The 19,150-nt window shown below is 33.5% G+C and overlaps 1 protein-coding gene and 1 long non-coding RNA gene across 38 annotated transcripts in view; one reads left to right on the forward strand and one right to left on the reverse strand.

Annotated features, from left to right (window-relative positions):
* The window catches only part of LOC110439935 (uncharacterized), a 329,391-nt gene that overhangs the window by 297,035 nt on the left and 13,206 nt on the right, over positions 1-19,150 (forward strand). For 7 of the 37 annotated variants that reach the window (XR_015495920.1, XR_015495907.1, XR_015495947.1 and 4 more), the window contains one exon: positions 2,651-3,068. The exons of 6 other annotated variants lie outside the window; for them this stretch is intronic. This is a non-coding gene — a long non-coding RNA (uncharacterized LOC110439935). Of the gene's footprint in view, positions 1-2,622; positions 3,069-7,455; positions 8,764-19,150 lie in introns of those variants that run through there. 24 more of the 37 variants (XR_015495922.1, XR_015495900.1, XR_015495911.1 and 21 more) reach the window with 8 other exon arrangements.
* Positions 2,204-19,150, reverse strand: part of LOC147836041 (uncharacterized) — a 305,239-nt gene continuing 288,292 nt past the window's right edge. The window contains exon 7 of the transcript XR_015495895.1: positions 2,204-2,867. The gene's annotated coding sequence lies outside the window, so the exon portion shown is untranslated. The remainder of the gene's footprint in view (positions 2,868-19,150) is intronic.

Raw genomic sequence — 19,150 nt, forward strand, 5'->3', positions numbered from 1 at the left:
AGAAAGAGAAAGCAGACCTCTGAGCTGTGACTCTGCTTCTGTAAAGCGCACATCATTAAATCATATAATGTTACTGTCAGTTTGTCATGCAATAGTGTCAACCAAAATACTTTACAAGACTTCTGCCAAAAATTAAGAGCCCGAGAGGGAGTGAGAGAGAGAGACGTACACACATACGGGACCTCGTCAATCATTCATCAATAGCCGGGTTTCCATTCTAACATCTTTTATAAAGTCTGCAAACAAGAAACAACCCCAATTGTGAATTGATAGACACCATCAGCAGAAATATCCGATTAGTCAAGTTGGTTTACAACACTCTTCGAAATAATGGTACAATGTTGGACAAAAAAAGGTACAAACCCTTGTCACAGGAGCAGCACCTTTTTATGGAACAGAATTGTACCCTAAGACCAACAAACAAATTTGTACCATTGCAGTTTGTACCTTTAAGTACATGATTTGTACCCTGGGAAACTAAAATGTACCTTAGGTTTTTAAAACCTGCAGAAACAATATTGTACCTACATCAAAGGTACAAATGCTATCCATGAAGGTACCACTACAGTAACAAGACAAAATTGTCAAAATTGTTTACCAAATGTTTATTAAAAATGCCTTAAATGTTTAGTTTACAATACCTATAGTTTTGTTTTACCACTTGTTTTGTATTATTATAATATAGAACTTAATAAATAATGTTTATGAGTTTCTTTTGCTTTTAAATTATGATTGAAGTTTTAATACTGAAATTATTCATAAATGACTTTGCCTTTCCAGTCATATTTATTTTCATAGATATTGTAATAATGGAGTTGTTCCTTTATTACAATATCCTACTTATGTACCTTTTATATGAGAACAGTTGTCCACCTTCATTTCAGTTGTACCATAAAAGGTACAGAACAGTATCATAAGAGGTATTTTCTGTACCATATAAGGTAACATTTTTACAAAGGTACAAAACTGTTCCTATAAAGGAACATTATTTGTAAAACCGTGCACCTTTTTTTCTGAGATTTTATGTTATACATCCGAATTTATTTACAAGTCAACCGTTATTTACAAGTCAAAAACCACCTTAAGTGTGCGCAAAAACACCTTTGTTGATATAAGGAGTTCAAGTTGATATAAGGGGTTTTTGTTCAAAATTTAAAGTATCTAGCACTCATTTAATACAACAGAATACACATTAAAACATGGGTTTAATGGTAATATAATTTATTTATAATATATAAATTACGTATATATTAATTATATATAATATATAACATAGTTAAAAAAACTCAATTGGGCCTAGCAATGCTGTTTTTTATGATAAAAGGGGTTGTGGATATATATATATATATATATATATATATATATATATATATATATATATATATATATATATATATATATATATATATATATATATATATATATATATTTTTTTTTTTTTTTTTTACTTGTTTCTGATGCAATACTTCACATTGTGTCTTAAAACACTGTAATGGAAACATAGTCTCATCTCACTTCCAATGAAAGATTTAAAGATTTTTTATTCACGCTGTCCTCTTAGAGGGGAAATATAGCGAAAATGCTATTTTCCATTAGGACTGACCTTTAACTATAACCTATATAGTTTTCTTATGATACGAAAAAAAAAACACCTTGACTGAGTGTAAAATCTTTTTTGTTTGTCTGATAACATTAAGTTTATTTTTTATTATTTTTTTTATATACATTTGGCATTTTCATCACTCTTTTCTATGCGATACTTCAAAACGTCCTGTAAAACATGGTAATGGAAAGTATATGTACAGTACACTCTCAAAAATAAAGGTACGTAAGCTGTCACTGGGGTGGTACCTTTTCAAAAGGTACAAATTTGTACCTAAAAGGTCCATATTTATACCACAAGGGTACATATTAGTATCTTAAAAGTACAAAAAGGTTCCTCTTGAATTTTTTAGGTACTAATATATACTTTAAGGGTACCAAAGTGGACCCTTTAAGTAAAAATGTGTACCTTTTGAAAAGGTACCACCCCAGTGGCAACTGGAGTCAGGATTGAGGTTGATTAACAGATTTATGCAAAACAATTTGAAAAAAAATTATCCAATGCATTTTAACAGCAGTTTAATTTAGTGGATGTTTTCATCCCTAACATAACAAAAGGGTCATTGTCAATGTGTATCGTTGAGGTTTTTTTTTTTTTTTTAATTATCAAAATATTTTTCAGAATAAGATTTGTCTCCCAAATCATTCTGCTAGTTAACACAGAAAAAGTTATGGCCAAATTAAGACTCAAAATCACCCCAGAGTAGATGAAAACATCCTTGACAGCACATAAGGGTTAAAGTATGTTCATCTTTATTCATACTGTCTTTTAAAAGGACTAAATACAATTAATTTTAACTATAATACGTTATCGCTAAATAAATGACTTTTTTGACAAGCCAAAAAGTACCTCAAGCAAATGTGAAAGCTTTTTTTTTTGTGATATACTGTATGTTTTTTTTTTCCTCAGAAATTTGTCATTTCTGTCATTCATTTCTGATGTGATACTTCAAAATGCATATTAAAACAGACTGATGGAAACAGTTAGAGTCTGACTCTGCCTCTGTCTCCTCTTCACAGACTTGCTCTTTTTGTTTGTGCTACCCAGAATTCCTGGTGACATTTGTTGTGTGAAGATTACTCACTGGCCCGTAGCCTGGCGTAGCACAACAGTGATGGCTTTAAAGACATGGAGTTGGCGCTGTCCCAGCCTCGACACCTCACCCACAAACTGTGCCTCCTGTCAACCCCCCCACGGGCACCTATTGTGGTGAATCAGTGACCGTACCGTTCCTTCTTTCTGCTCTTCACCAACAAATGATGAACTAAGTGGGAAAAAAGACAGAATGGAATGAAGAAGAATAGAAGATCCAGAGCATGTTGGCTTTTGACTTTTGGAGTCATTGTGGACAATGCAAGTGCTGGACCATCATTTTCAAAATACTGACAGGGTTCGTCAAACATTTCATTATTGTGTTTCTTACAATATGTTGCTTGAATGAAAATAAATGGATGTTTTAATAGAAGAACATCATGATGATAGCAGCTACGAACTGAAGCCAAAATGATAAAGAAATAGCCATGTATTTTCTCAATCAAATTGTATTATTATTTCTATATATTTTTTCATAAATTAATTTATAATGTATTATTTATGTATGCATAGTTGAATTTATAATAATAATAATTTTTTATTATTTGTTATTATTACATTATTATTATTATTATTATTATTATTATTATTATTATTATTATTATTATTATTATGTTTCATTATTTAACCAGATTAAGAAAAAAAAAAAAAACATTAAAATCAAGATCAAGGGTGACTTGGCCAAATGGTCCGCAACACTCAGCTTATGAAAAATAATAATAATAATAAAAAGTCAAGATAATATAAAAAGTACAGTTTAGTTAATCAGCTGTACCACATTACAATATGTTCAAAACACATACATTGAACAAAGTTATAAAGTATAGAGTGAAATTATTTAGATGAGATGAGCTCAGACTCAGAGTTCTGACTAAAGAGTATTCCTGGATGACGAGGCAGCATGACTAAAGGCTGTCCATGTCTTCCCTATTTCAGTTTGAACCTGGAGAACAGACAAATAATAAGATTTACTTGAACATAGGGCATACTGGCTTTTTGACCTATGAAGAAAGGAAAATAGGTATAAAGCAACAATGTGTGGTGAGATTTGTGGCTGGTGAGGCACTCACTCTTTCGAAGTCAAAAGTCAGATTTACAAACAAATCCACCATATATATTTGCCAACTACTGATTGTGTTTCATATATCATATTAGCATTCATTCTATACACATGTCATTTTAAGCAAGTCCTTTAGCTCTGGCATTGGTCATCCATTATTTATTCATGCTTAGATTGAAAAAAAATTTAAGCTGATATTTTTGCAGTCAGTCACAGCAAAACATAAAATTATGGACTCCTATTGAACTTTACTGTATATAAGAAGAGCAACCACTGAACAAGAATAACCGTAAGCTCACGTGCGCCCTCTTCATTGCGGCAGAGCTACTGCCTACCTCATGTCTTTTCAGTGCAGCTTTATGTCAGATCCTAACACAAAATAAGGGATAGGCATACATTACCTATTAAATTGAAAGTAAGGACATATAATAAAAAGGTATGTAATGTATAAAAACATTTTAATAAAGCATTACATTGGTAGCATACACTGAGTGAGCAAAACTGCGAGTTTGCAAGGCATTGCGCAATCTGATGTGAGGCACAGCTTAGTGCTGCCTCATCTCACTTCCTATGCTGTAATTGAACAGGATATACACAAAATACTGCGATTTTGATCATAAATATGATTGAAATCATTTGAATCATACAGAAATCGCATTTGTAGCACAGACAAATATTTTTTTTATTATTAGTATACTATGATGGCAGGTGATGGATGATGACAGGCATTGCCTCACCTGCCTCTCTTGACCGCATGTCCTTTCTATAAAGCCTGGTTTATACTTCTGCGTCAAGTGACCGGCGTTACTCACGGCGCAGGCAACGCGCGTGGCTGTGCATGTATACTTCTGCGCGCGGTCTCTGTTGGTCTGCATTAACACTTCCGAAACGCTAGTTGGCAGTGAGGTGTAAATGTTCCTCTGTGTCGAGTTTCTTTGCTGCTGTCTTGCTTTTCCTGAACACTTCCTGGATGTACAAGTGACTCAAACTCGCTCATTTTGAGGCAGGAACCGGCGGACGTGCAACAACTTTAACTATGAGGTAAACACAAAACAAAACTTTCCATCCGGAGCTCCTTTACGGGACTCCACACTTGTAAACAATCGCTCGTGCCATTCGCGCGGCTCTCGGTCCCGCCCAGACTCGTCAGCGCTACCAAGCCGACCAATCACAGAGCTTACGCTACGCGTTGTTGTGACGTGTAGTTACATTTTTTGAGAGGTGCACGTCAGTGATGCCGACGGCCACGGCGTAGGGCTATGCGTCAGCGCCGTAGCATACGCCGGCGTTTGACGCAGAAGTATAAATCAGCCTTAAAGGTGCCAGACCCAGAAGAGTCTTGTAGGCCAGAGTCATCCAGTGGGTGTATTTTTTTACATTCAGAGAAGGCCACTCAGCTTTGGCATACAGTTCACATTGGTTAGTTAGTCTACGACAGCCTGTAACAAACCTCAGAGCGCTGTGATAAACAGAGTTTAAAGACTGAAAACATTTGGTTGTGGCATTCATATTTAAAACATCCCCATAGTCAAGCAAAGATAAAAATATTGCAGACATTTTTATCATTATTATTATTGATGTCTCTTTACTGCTTTCTTTTTAAGACCAGCAGACAGTATGAACAAAAATATTCAACAACAAAATATCTCATTTTCAAAGATAAGGAAATTCAGTGTTGATTTTATTGACATGATTTGTGATGATCATTTCCAACAACTCTTGCCATACAAAGAAAAGAAGCGGTTAAATGAGTTTATTGTCCCTCATCTGGTCAAAATCTGTTACAAACCTGCGGCTGGCTTGGGTGGTCTTGATGGTTTACAGTGAAGTGAGGTTATTTTTTGTGTGTGTTTGCTGAATAAATGACCACGCACAGCTGTTTTAGCACTTAGCTAATTTTGTTCCGGTGTGTTTGTGTGTCTGCTAAGTGTTTAACTCTTGACCTACGTCACACTTGAGCAGTTGGATATTTTGCCTCTGTCTCACAAGATAATAACAATAAAAATAAAGTTGTATAAATCATTATATATGTAAAATAATAACAGATCCACACTGCAGTTATAGTAAATATGGCACAGAGAAACAGTATAATTGGAATACCTTTCAATATGATTATTTATGGTGATTAAAAAAAGAAAAAAAAAAAACATTGTCAGTCAATAGGAATTTGTGCTGTTTCCAATACTCTGAGAATTTAAGGAGACATTTTGTACACTGATCTGGACACTATAGTTATCATTTAGAGTTATGTTTATAGTTTGTTCTCCTAGTGTAAACATGCCTTAAAGGGATAGTTCATGAAAAAATGCCAAATTAAGGGCCCTATCATACACCGGCACAATAAAGTGCAAGACGTGTTTGACACGATTTGTTGCTATTTTCAGACCACTACAACAGTAATTTTCACGATTTGCGCCACATTGTTTAAATGTTGTCCAAAATGCTTACACATTGCCTAATACACACAGGATGTACAACAATACACAACTATCTTTACGTGTAAAAAAAAAAAAAAAATTAGATTTATTTTTCAATTTATTCATGACAATTTGCATTTGTATAGAGTTATTATTATAATTAGTATTATTTATCATATGCATATTTATATTTGTTTTAATAAAACAAGCTTAGATTTGTCCACCTGTCGGGTTTTGGAGACGTATGCGTCACTATGGGGCATAAGAATAGGATGTGTATTTAAAGTCAGTTTTTTTGACCACACTTCTTTATTAGTATTCATTTATTCGTTTGCTGGAAATTAGAACTGAATTCAGAAATAGTTTTGAAATAAATCTTTGCGCTTAACAAACTAAATCAAATATGGAGGTTAATGGATGTCTTTATTGAAGTGAGTTTCCACAGTTTTCTTGTCCACAAAAGTAAAGGAGTAAAGAGTAAAAGTAAAGAGGAGGCTCATTCTTTATCCTTGTGCTGCAGATAGTCTGTCTAACTGTTTTGTCACTAGTAAAGCAATTAGTTTTTCCATTCAGTTTATCCACTTACAAAGTCTGCCATGTAAATAGGAAATGCGACGCAACTGACTCTGACTCCCAAAGGGAATGGGAGCTGAGTCTGATTGGTTTAATGCACATTATGCTTAAAACACACCCATAACTCATTAAGAGAATAAGCAGAACCCTGTTAGACCATGCACTGCGGCGCAGAGCGTATTTTTCTGTTCTTAAAATGGGCAAAGTGGATTCGGACGCCCTTATTGCTTTTGCACTATGCACTTTAGACTTTGTGCCTATATTGTTAAAATAGAGCCCTAAGTCATCATTTACTCATCTTCCACTGTGCTGAGCATAAAAAAAAACATATTTAGAGAATTTGTAAACCTAATTGTGGACCATCAACTCACAGTAATGTTTTTTTTTTTTTCACAGTAAACATTTTCTTTTAAATATCTTATTTTTGGTCAGCAGAAAAATGGTTTAGAAATATTTGAGATTGAGTAAATATTGAGCAAAATTTTATTTTTGGGTAAACTACCCCTTTAAGACTTTAAATGCAAAGGACATCAGCACTGAGCTGATTTGCAAAGATATACAGAAAAATTGTAAAAAGCCACAAGCATTTTTTTAATTATTATTGAATTGTCAATACTATTATAGTTCTAGACTGCATGAGGTTGGAGACAAACGTTTGCTATCACTGTTTTAAAAAAAGACTCTATGTGTCTGTGTGTGTGTCACTGCAGGATCAAGTGAGAGAAGCAGATGGGTAAAAAGCATATTTGTGTTGGGTAGTTACTTCAGGTGAAAGTGAAAGAGTTGATGGGGAGAAATTGTGATCACACATCTACAGGGTGAGTGACAGACAATAGCTGCTGTAAAATTCTCTTACATCTCGGCTGCTCTGTATTCATGGCTCTCGTCTACTTTGTGACCCTCTTTCTCTTTTTCCACATCCTCTCAACTCTCTCAGTCTCTTTCAACCTCTTCAATGCTTCCCTTTCTTCCTGGAATATTTGCTGTATTTTTTATCCCTCTGTCTAAACTCTCTGATCAGGTGGGTTTGAGAGAGAAGCTCACCTGACAACACGCTCTTTTCTCCTCTTTATCCAGCCTAACGTTTCAGACTGTCGGAGCCTTAGTCTAGCATATTGACACTTTATGATCTCTCTTTTTTTTTGTAATTTATCAATAAAATAAAAATCCCTGGGAAGTGTAGACAGTTGTATATATTTGTTTATGTTGATGTGATAAAAGCCTTCTCACACTATAAACAAGAACTATAACAATGATGGTAATTACAGTTATTATTAGCCCCCCTTTAAATTTTGTTTACTTTTTTAAATATTTCCCAAATGATGTTTAACAGAGCAAGGAAATTTTCACTGTATGTCTGATAATTTGTTTTATTTTATTTTTTTTATCTGGAGAAAGTTTTATTTGTTTTATTTCATCTAGCATAAAAGCAGTTTTTCATGAAAAAAAAAAAAAAAAACATTTTAAGGTCAAAATTATTAGCCCCTTTAAACTATATATATTTTTTGATAGTCTACAGAACAAACCATCGTTATACAATAACTTGCCTAATTACGCTAACCTGCCTAGTTCACTTAATGAACCTATTTAAACCTATAAGCTGTAAAGAAATGTCTTGAAAATATCTAGTACAATATTATGCACTTTTATCATGGTAAAGATACAACTTAAAAAAAAAAAAAAAAAAAAAAAAACTTCTCTCCGTTAAACAGAAATTGGGGGAAAAAAAAAAAAACCAGAGGGGCTAATAATTAAGACTTTTACTGTATATGTGACCATAGATCCTATACTCCACAGTTACATCGAATGAGTGAAAATGATTGATTTTTTCTTTATTCTGAATATCATTAGGATAATAAGTAAAGATCATTCTCAATGAAGGCATTATGTAATTGTCTGACTGTAAATATATCAAACTTTAAATATGATTTTCTCATGTATTTGATAGTTTTTTAAATTGTTCAAATAGTTGTCTCTCTGTCAAATATTGTCTAATACAAACGAACCATACATCAATGCAAACCCTATGTATTCAGTTTAAGCCTATATATATAAAAAGATCATTGAGTGGTTTTCTGGTCCAAGGTGATATATTAGCACCTGGGTCAAAAATGATCTTTTCTATTTAGGGTAAGTTTTACAGTTGCCCTATTCTTTGTCTTGAGTTTTATTTTGGGTCAAACATTACATGACTTATTTATAATATTAATTATGTGTAAATTATACACTTTAAAATGTACCTTTTTAAGGTTGCAATTTTATGGCCAATATAACAAGATTGGTGTGAACAAGTATAAACATTTATGTTAGGAAACTTTTACTGTTTATCTCAACATCTAAAAAAATACCACTGCCTAAATTTCCCAGAAATTTATTTTATAAATAAATAAATAAATAAATAAATAAAGATCATAAATAATATGAACAATATTTATTTATAATATATTGCAATTGTTAATTAATACTTTAAACAATAATATTATTAATAAAAATAATAAATAAATAATAATAATAATTACATATATTAGCATAATTGAGTACACCTCATTTTGAAAATGAATATTTATATCCATTTCTTAGTGAATATAGGCCATATATTTTGGTGTATTTTGGTGCATTTAAGCAAAACCGATCTATTAAACATCTATATATATATATATATATATATATATATATATATATATATATATATATATATATATATATATATATATATATATATATATATAGATACACACACACAAACACACTTTAAAAAAAGTTCCTTCCTTTAATATTCCATCAGTATTGATATCATAGTAGTGTGGGCTCTACTTTTCTGTTACAAGTAAAACCATTTTAAGTCTTTATCATTACAAATCGTTATAGTTATTTTTAGTGCAGGACAGATATCAGTACTTTATTCTTGATACTACACAAGTAAGAACACCATTTATCGATAAATCAATTATTTTACCATCTTGTCCAAATCAGTCACCGTGTTAAAAGTGTTTCTCTATGTAAATCGATATGTGCACTAAAAGCATTGTGCAAAAACTGCAAGCAGGTGTTGTTTGTCACTGTTGGTTTGGTTCTGGCAGATTTAGGCTCTTATCTTCCTGAATCTGTGTCATCTAATTTCTGTGGGAATTGTTTTGACAAAACAGGTTAGCATAAGGTGGGAGATGTCAGACAAAACAAAGACTCTTTCAATTTGTGTGCGCTTGCGTGTTTGTGTGTCTGTCTCTCCATGGGAAACACGTGTCAGTCATCCGCAAGGTGTTACACTGGATATGACATCATGGCCCTCTAGGGCTTGTGCTGGGAAGACGAGTTGTTTGATTCTGTGTAAAAGAACAGAGTCTGGAGCTAACTGTGAAGATCTGCTTCTATCTCAGCTGTTGTAAATGTCTTGCTAACACAAATACAGCTCACAGGTGCATGTCAAAACAAATGTACGGCCTTTTTGTTCCTGTTTATGGGTCTTGAATAAAGGCACATCAGCTCTGCGGTATCTAATGGCTGAGATCTTTTATTAGGCTGCATGATTGTGTTGCTAATTAACTGTACTTGTACATGATTCGGATTGGTCAATCGTGTAACCCAGTATGCTGAAACAGTATAATTTTATGCTTTTTTCTACTTTGGGGACCCACTTACTCTTATTTCATACACTAAAAATGCAAAACTTTAACAATTAAAACAGTTTTGAAAGGGACAGTTGCCCAAAAAATTTAAATTCTGTAATTAATTACTTGATTTATATGATTTGTTCCAAACCAGTTGGATTTCATTTGTTCAGTTGAACAGAAAATAATGTTATATTTTGATGAATGTTGGAAACTGGTAGCCATTGAGTGTTTGTTTTTAATACTATGAAAGTCTGTAATTATGTCAGGCTTTCCAACATTCTTCCAAATATCTTCTTTTGTGTCCAACAGAACAAAATGACTCAAATTTTTAATAGTGAATATGCATTTTTATGATAAACAGTTCACTAAGTATACAAACTCTCTTACAACTGCCATACACGTCTTACCAAAATGACACTTAGTCCAAAGTGTGTTTAATTGGAGAAAACTGATTAAATGTTCACTTTAAAATTATTCTTTCTTTTCCTTGCTCATTTGGGAAATATTTGAAAAAGACAAAAAAAGGGGGCTAATAATTCTGACTTCAACTGTATATATATTTCTGCCTCACTCTATGACATTTAGTCATAGGGAGCTTGTTTTAACACTTTACTGATGTTAAAAAGTTTGAATTTGGAGCAAACACATAGTATTAATCTCACTCTCATATTTTGATCGGATGTAAAGCTGATCGGCTGGCTAGCTCTCAGTTCTTGTCAGGAAATTGTTATTTTATGACACATTTTGAGATGCAATTCAACATAAGGTCACTGAAATGTTTCTTTTCCATGCAGGCTATGAAGGTGAAGGGGAGATACTTGACCACAGAATGTTGTATCAAAAGAAAATGAGTTGTCTCCCAAAGTCACCATTACTGACCCTGATTATCCTTGTTTTTAAACAATTGGCAGATTTTCAGATTCAGGATCAATGTAGATTTATAGAGTGTAGATCTGATATGCAGATTGTTCACCTCATGGCTTTCTTCTGATTGGCCCGTCTGAAGGGTTCTCTGTGGAGCAGGTCATGTGATTGGCTGTTGAGCGAGCTGCGTGTTGCTGAGAGGCTCATGTGGTGTAGACAGGCAGATTGATGTGGGCCGGGTAAAGGCTAAGGGAACAAGACTGCAGGCCTTTGAAGTTCTGCATGAGGGGAGTAAATTGATATATCAATTTAAGCTGCACTGCCTATTAGAGGAGCTCCAGTCAGGTTAATGTGATAGCCCTAGTATTACCCTTCCAACCCCTTTCAGCCCTGCCCCGGTGCCCTACTGAAACACACACACACACACACCATCAGTACCTGCCAACCAGTGGCTGTAACAGGGTGTAAATAAAGCAGAGCAATCTTTCTCTCTTTCTGTCTCTCACTGTTGTTGTGATTTAAAATCTCTTTTGCCCTTCAAATAGCCCGTAGGATCAGAGCTGCAGAAGTTTAGGGGTGCTTTCACTTAAGGCCCTTGTGCTTTAGACAGGACATTTATTACATATGAACTTTGGAGACTTTTATACTGAAACTATGGCTGATTGAAACTGGTAAGTCTTGGTGCGCGCACACTAAAGTGAAGACTATTGCTTCTCATTCTTGCACATTCACCCTGAGGTGAGACAGGGATCATTCATATTTAACAGCATGCAGACACACATTTACATTAAAAATGCAGAGTGGTGTCTTTTTAATCCAGACGCCGCTATATATATTATTAAACCTTTGTCTTTGGGGTCAGATCACAAGATTTTGGTTGTCCGTCAACATTACTGCTCACTCAATCAGAGAGACTGTTCTGTCACGCTGCTCTAGATCTAGTTTGATTCACCTTCCTTTTTCAAAGTCATACTAATGTCTCTGAACCAGAATATCTGAAGATTTCTACTCCTTTCTTTTTTTCTTTTTTGGCAAATCTTTTTAGATTGGTGAAGCTACAGTTGTGTGATCTAAATATTAGTAACATTTTTTATTTTACTTTATTTTACTAAAGGATAGGATTATGATTAAAGGGAACGTTCATACAAATAGAAAGTTTACTCATTATGTTTGCACCTTATAGTGGTTCCAGCCTTTCATGAGTTCCTTTCTTCTCTTGAAAACTACAGAAGCAGCTTTGAAGAAAGCTAAAACACTGTAGCCATTGTCTTTCATGGCAATAACAACAAATACTATGGTCATGTATAGTTAAAGTCAGAATTTCCCAAATAAGGTTTAACAGAGAAATTTTCACAGATCGTCTGATAATATTTTTTCTTCTGAAGAAACTCTGATTTTTTTCTCGGCTAGAATAAAAACAGTTTTTAATTTTTAAAAAAACATTTTAAGGTCAAAATTATTAGCCCCTTTAAGCATTTTTTTTTCGATAGTCAACAGAACGATATCTACTTGCCTAATTACCCTAAACTGCCTAGTTACCCTAATTACCCTAGTTAGGCCTTTAAATGTCACTTTAAGCTGTATAGAAGTGTCTTTAAAAATATCTAGTCAAATATTATTTTCTGTCATCATGACAGATAAAATAAATCAGTTATTAGAATTGAGTTATTAAAACTATTATGTTTAGAAATGTGTTGAAAAAATCTCTCTGTTAAACAGAAATTGGGGGTAAAAATAATGGGGGGGGGGTGTCACAGGTTTCTAAAATATTTTAAAATACATATTGTTTTGTGTTTAACAAAAGAGAGAAACTCGGTTTGAAAAAAGGGTAGTAAATACTGACAGATATTTCTTTAATAACAGCAATAAATGATGCATAATTATATGAAACAAACCATGCGACCAACCTTCACCTAGTTAATCAACATTTCTCAGTACATTTAGGAACACTGTAACAAGAACACCATAAAATAATACAGACCAGGTTACTGGTATTTTTGTTGTTGTTCACTAAAGCTATATAATTTCATAAATAAAGGTTTTTATTAGCATTACAGTACAGTCGCTGGTTCTATGAAGAAACTTCAACATTCATAGAACTTTTCCATCACGCAAAGTTTTTTTTAAATGAAAGGTTTTTTCTATGGCATCCAAATCTTTTTCTTTTTCAAAATTCCATTTTTGGCACTTTTTTAAATTTTAAATTAATTTCTTATAGCATACACAGAACGTGTGTGTATATACATATATATATATATATATATATATATATATATATATATATATATATATATATATATATATATATATATATATATATATACACTTACCGGCCACTTTATTAAGCACACTTGTCCAGCTGTCCGTTAACACAAATATTTCTAATCAGCCAATCACCTGGCAGAAACTCAATGCATTTAGTCATGTAGAGATGATCAGGACGATCTACTGCAGTTCAAACCAAGCATCAGAATCGGGAAGAAAGGTGGTTTAAGTGACTTTGAATGTGATTGATTGTTCGTGCCAGACAGGCTGGTCTGAGTATTTCAGAAACTGCTGATAAACTGGGATTTTCCCACACAACCATCTCTAGGGTTTACAGAGAATAGTCTGAAAAAGTCCAGCGAGTGGCAGTTCTGTAAGTGCAAATGCCTTGTTAATGCCAGAGGTCAGAGGAGAATGGACCAATTGGTTCGAGCTGAGAGAAAGGCAACTGTAACTTAAATAACCACTTATTAAAACTGAGATATGCAGAAGAGCATCTCTGAACACACAACAGCAGAAGACCACACCGAGTGCCACTCTTGTCAGCTAAGAACAATAAACTGAGGATACAATTTGCTTAGGCTCACCAAAATTGAAGATTGAAAATAGAAGATTGGGAAAACATTGCCTGGTCTGATGAGTCTTTATTTCTGCTGTGACATTCATATGGTTGAGCCAGAATTTGGTGTTAACAACATAAAAGCATGGATCCATGCAGCTAATAAAGTGGCCGGGGAGTGTACAGTATAATATATGCCTGCATGCACAAATAAGGTATTGCAAGCTTCAATTAGTTTGCGTTTGAGATTATATTTAGTAAACATTTATTGGAACAGCAAGTCTGTCAAAAATCTGATTTGTGTTTACAGGGTGTGATGCGTATCTTCTGCTTCGCTTTATCCTGCATGTGCAGACCTGCAGTGGAGGCCTGTGTTGAGGACATGGCTTTCATTTAAAAAGTCCATGTGCAGATTCTTTCTGTCTCTCCCTCTGGTCAAAACATGCACTTCCTGTCCTTTTGATTTTGTTCTGTAAAATAATCTTTTCATTATAATGTATTTATATTTTTGAGTGAAGCCACAGTTGTATGTTGATACAAATCAATGTTCTCAGAAAAGGGATCTGTTTGCATTGCTATTGCTTTTTATAATGCACTGCAGACTCATATTTGTGGCTTTTAGGGGAATTGCGGCGCTCTTGTCTTTAACATCTTCAGAAACACACCTCTTGATTAGTTTGTTGTGTTGTTTTTCTGAATGTCTTGAGTGTAGCTAAACACACACTTCAATATTTGATAGTTTAATCTACATGCTTAATAAATACATAAATAAATAATTGTTTACACTCATAATTAAATATAATTATGGCACACTTGAAAATATATCAGTTTAATTTAGGCAAGGCAAGGTTGGCGCAGTGGGTAGCAAGATCGCCTCACAGCAAGACAAAACGTGGGTTTCCTCCAGGTGCTCTGCTTTCCCCCACAGTCCAAAGACATGGGCTATAGGTAAATTGGGTAAGCTAAATTGGCTGTAGTTTATGTGTGTTAATAAGTGTGTATGGCTGTTTCCCAGCGTTAGGTTGTGGCTGGAAGCCCATAGGATGTGTAAAACATATGCTGGATAAGTTTGCGGTTCATTCCGCTGTGGCGACCCTTGATTAATAAAGGGACTAAGCCAAAAAAAAAAATGAATGAATTAATGATTTAGGTAAATTAAACCCGATAACTTTTTTAATGCGATGAGATCAGTTTCTTAGAACTGTACTCTGAATTTTACCTGAACAGTGTTTATTCTTGTTGACCAAATACATTTTTATAACTACAATATTTTGTTGTTCAATAGCTCAAACTACTTTTATAATTATTTAGTTGTTTTTATGTATGTAATGTAAACTGCAAGTAAAATTGACAGATTTCAGAATGTTCACTAAGAGTTTTTGCTTATTGAGTGAATCTACAGTCTTTATTTTTGTTGATAAAGCTGCCAATATTATGAGTGCTACTTTCCTGCGCAGTGGTAACCTCAGAATATCAAACCTTCAGTCAAATTAACTGATGATTAGGCCCACGCGGAATCTGGGCGTGCAGAAATCTGCAGATTTTTTGCCATTAATTGAGTCAATTTATTTACTTGTGTAAAGTTATATTTATTTAGTTGTTAAATTAATTTGAGTAATATTATTGACTAATATGAAAATGCTCTTATGATTTATGTACATACAGTTTGCAAAGTAATATGTTGTCTTTTAGTAGAGATGTTATTTGAAAGACTTGCTTAGTTTACCAAATAAGTAAATCTAATTAGATTTGCATTATAAACTATAAATAATGAAGTTATTTATTTAATCAAATAAGTTAAAAACATATAATTTTTTTCAAATATTAGGTTTTTAGTTATGATGCTCCCAAAAAATTCCACATAAATCCTCAGATTTTTTACAATATTTTGCACAAAGTAGCAAAAAAAGGCTGCAGATTCTGTCTGTCATCTACAGATGATTAACCTTTTGATGTGTAAAATCACACCGGTGTGATCAGTCTTGGTTGGTACCTGGAGAATGTAATACTGATGTCTACACACTGTTTAGTAAACTAGAACGTCTACTCTATACTCCACCCAGTTAAACAGTCACTTACTTTCTAAATTTTAGGAAAAATTGCTGAATTTACGTATTGCAAATATATATATTGCATATATCTCTCTACTGAAATGCAGACTAACATGGCGGCTGAAATTCTTGTTCACATATGAAAATTGTTTCATAATATAATTAGGACATTTGTCAATATTTGGAAAAAAAGAGATAAAAGAAATGTAAAATGTTATATGCATAAATCATTAGGCTGTGGTGTCATGATAGACTTAATTCGGGTTAAATAAAGGTTACATTTAAAGCTTGATACAAGGGGTAAGCAGGAGCATTTAAACATTATGAAAGAGATTTGTTTGAGGTGACGCGGTGGTGCAGTGGGTAGCATGATCACCTCACAGCATGAAGGTCTTAAGTTCAAGCCTCGGCAGGGTCAGTTGGCATTTCTGTGTGGAGTTTGGATGCTCTTTCTGTGTTTGTGTGGAATTCCTCTGGGTGCTCCGGCATAGTGTATGTATGTGAATGGGTGTGTATGGATTTTTCCCAGAGATGGGTTGCAGCTGGCAGGGCATCCGCTGCGTAAAACATGTGCTGGAAAGGTTGGCGGTTCAATCTGCTGAGGAGACCCCAGATTAATAAAGGGACCAAGCTGAAAAGAAAATGAATGAATGAATGAAAGAGACTTTTTAACAAATGTTTCTTTTTTTGTTAAAATACCTACAAATCGAACTATCAACATTCTCCCCTCTAAATATGATTGTATGCAAACCTAGCAATGATCTAAACATCCATTATCATTGTTCCAAAAAAGGTATGCTGTCCCAGCATTTAGCATTAACTTTTGATTCCACAAATAAGTTGATTGAACATAATAATAATAATAATAATAATGATACTACTACTACTACTACTAATAATAATAATAATAATGATACTAATGGTAATAATAATAATAATAATAATAATGATAGCAGCATAAATAAATTGAAGAATTATGTTGGAATTTTTAAAAAGTACACTTAAAATAAATTATGTGGTGCTTTTATTCAATTTTGTTTCAATTGGTTAAAAAGTTAACAGTCCAGTTTGACCAGAATTGATCCAAAGTTAGGGCTACACAATCTGTCATGCAATTTGAACAAAAGGCAAAAATCTTTTTAGTTTTTTGAGTAATTTATTTACTTCTCTTTTTGCTAAGAGATAATATAAACACAAATCAGTGACTGTTATTTGTTGAGTTCACAGCAGATCACACTGGCTGTGGATTTGAGACACAAAGGCGCAGTTCGAGGGCAGTTTTGGCTGTGTTAGTGGTGGTGAGGGGCTCTTTGATGGGTCCGCCTCGGTGTGCACTGGAGCCTTTCGCATATATATGGAATTTTTGAATATCTAAACCATTATTTAGCATCTAAATCAGTTCTGCCTGTCTGACTGATGGACAATTTGAGCGTGACCCACGTCTCCCTGTGTGTGACCTATACTGTCCACATTCTTGTGTACGCTTTTGGATGTTTGGGCTCTTTTCCCTGACACACTCTCACCATTTAAACATGTTTTTTTGGGGGAGCCAGTCATGAAATATGTATTGCACGGATGATAGGTTTTACATAGCTATGTGTACAATTACTGGAGTGACCCTGCGATGGTTATTTCTCAGTATTGTATTAAAACAGATTTTCTTTTTTTTTCTTCTTTTTTTATTAGGAGTAACAATATTTCAAATTGATTTAGTTATTTAACTATATGTATGAATTAAAATGAGAAATTATCAGAAATTACAGTTGAAATCAAAATTTTTAAACCCCATTTGAATTTCTTTTCTTTTTTTTAAATATTTCCCAAATGAAGTTTACCAGAGCAAGGAAATTTTCACAGTATGTCTGATAATTTTTTTATTAGATTTTTTTCTAGAGAAAGTCTTATTTGTTTTATTTCGGCAAGAATAAAGAGTTTTTAAATTTCTAAAAGCTATTTCATGGTAAAAATTATTAGCCCCTTTAAGGTATATATTTTTACCTTATATATTTATTTCCTCCAGAACAAACCATCTTATTCAATAACTTGCCTAATTACCCTAACCTGCCTAGTTAACCTAATTAACCTAGCTAAGCTTTTAAATGTCACTTTAAGCTGTAGAGAAGTGTCTTGAAAAATATCTAGTAAAATATTATTTATTGTCATCATGGCAAAGATAAAATAAATCAGTTATTAGAAATGAGTTATTAATGTTTAAAAATGTGTTGAGAAAATCTTCTCTCCGTTAAACAGATTTTGGGGAACAAAATAAATAGAGGGCTAATAAATCTGACCTCAACTGTAGTTAGTAAAACTAATATGCTTAGAGATGTAGAGACTAAGCCAAATACAAGGACAAAGAGACTAAGCCAAAAGAGAATGAATGAATGAATGAATGAATGAATGAATGAATGATGTGTTGAATAAAATTTCTCTCCATTAAACTGACATTGTGGGAAAAAAAATATAAAAGAACTAAAAATGGAACACGAGGACTAATAATTCGGACTTCAGTTATATCTATTTTGCATCAAATTAAATGTACAAATGTAGATACGGCACCTATAAAGCACATTCAATCAGATAAAGTGACTACCTTAAGGTATTAAATAACTTTCACCCAAAAATTTGATAAAATGTTCTGTAAAAATGTAAAATGAGAGGACACATTTGGGACAATACACAGAAGAAAAACAGTGAAGTGATCATATTATATTGTATTGTATTTGATTAAAAACTTTAAGTGCTGTTGCCTCACAGCAAGAAGGTCGCTGGTTCGAGCCTCGGTTTAAAGGGGTGGTCCACTACGATATTATATTTTAAACTTCAGTTGATGTGTAATGTAGCTGTGTGAACATAAACAGCATCTCTGAATGTAAAATATTCAAAGTTTAATGCAAAGGGAGACCTTGATTTGTACAGAGTTAGCTTAGCAACGCCTACAATTAACGAATTTTGGGGACTACAAAAAATACTTTCGCCCCCTGTGAGGTCACAAAAGTTCGTTATTGCGCATCCCACACTGCGCAGGTAAAGGCCGTGGCCAGAGGCGCTGTAA

The sequence above is a fragment of the Danio rerio genome, chromosome 7, assembly GCF_052040795.2.
Source record: "Danio rerio strain M-AB ecotype USA chromosome 7, GRCz13ab, whole genome shotgun sequence".
Taxonomy (NCBI): domain Eukaryota; kingdom Metazoa; phylum Chordata; class Actinopteri; order Cypriniformes; family Danionidae; genus Danio; species Danio rerio.